At 32.8% G+C, this 424-nt stretch overlaps 1 protein-coding gene across 1 annotated transcript in view; it reads right to left on the bottom strand.

The window, feature by feature from the left end:
• LOC143027496 (uncharacterized) overlaps positions 1 to 41 on the bottom strand; it is a 3,459-nt gene extending 3,418 nt beyond the window's left edge. The window contains exon 1 of the mRNA XM_076188786.1: positions 5 to 41. The gene's annotated coding sequence lies outside the window, so the exon portion shown is untranslated. The remainder of the gene's footprint in view (positions 1 to 4) is intronic.
• Between the last annotated feature and the right edge of the window lie 383 nt (positions 42 to 424).

The raw sequence follows: 424 nt of genomic DNA on the forward strand, positions 1-424 counted from the left end.
TCACATGCAAATGCTCGAAATCTGCTAGAGATAGTGACTCCCTAAAGATAAGCTGGACCTTATATAGTGTGGTCATCATTCAAATGCTCTCTCCCAAAGGAAGTTGCCACATCGTGTTTTATATTTTTTCTTTTCTTTTGTTTTTTCAGTGTTTTCATTGTTGCAGAAACACTTATACTATGTAAGAGTATAGTTTTACTAAACTGGAGTGCAATACATATTTTTCAAATTGTTTTTATTCTTTTTATCGAAATCTGGAATTTGTTAGAGGATATGGCATCACTCTACTATGGAAATGTGAAATGGACTCTGGTGACAGGGTAAGAAACGATGATTTATCCTTTTTGATGAGTTTCATTGAAGAATGACGTAAACTTTAAGACTTTATTTAATGACTGAGTTTACCAACTTCTAATGAAAGACT

The sequence above is a fragment of the Oratosquilla oratoria genome, chromosome 8 (genome assembly GCF_046742065.1).
Source record: "Oratosquilla oratoria isolate Oo_2021 chromosome 8, ASM4674206v1, whole genome shotgun sequence".
NCBI lineage: Eukaryota > Metazoa > Arthropoda > Malacostraca > Stomatopoda > Squillidae > Oratosquilla > Oratosquilla oratoria.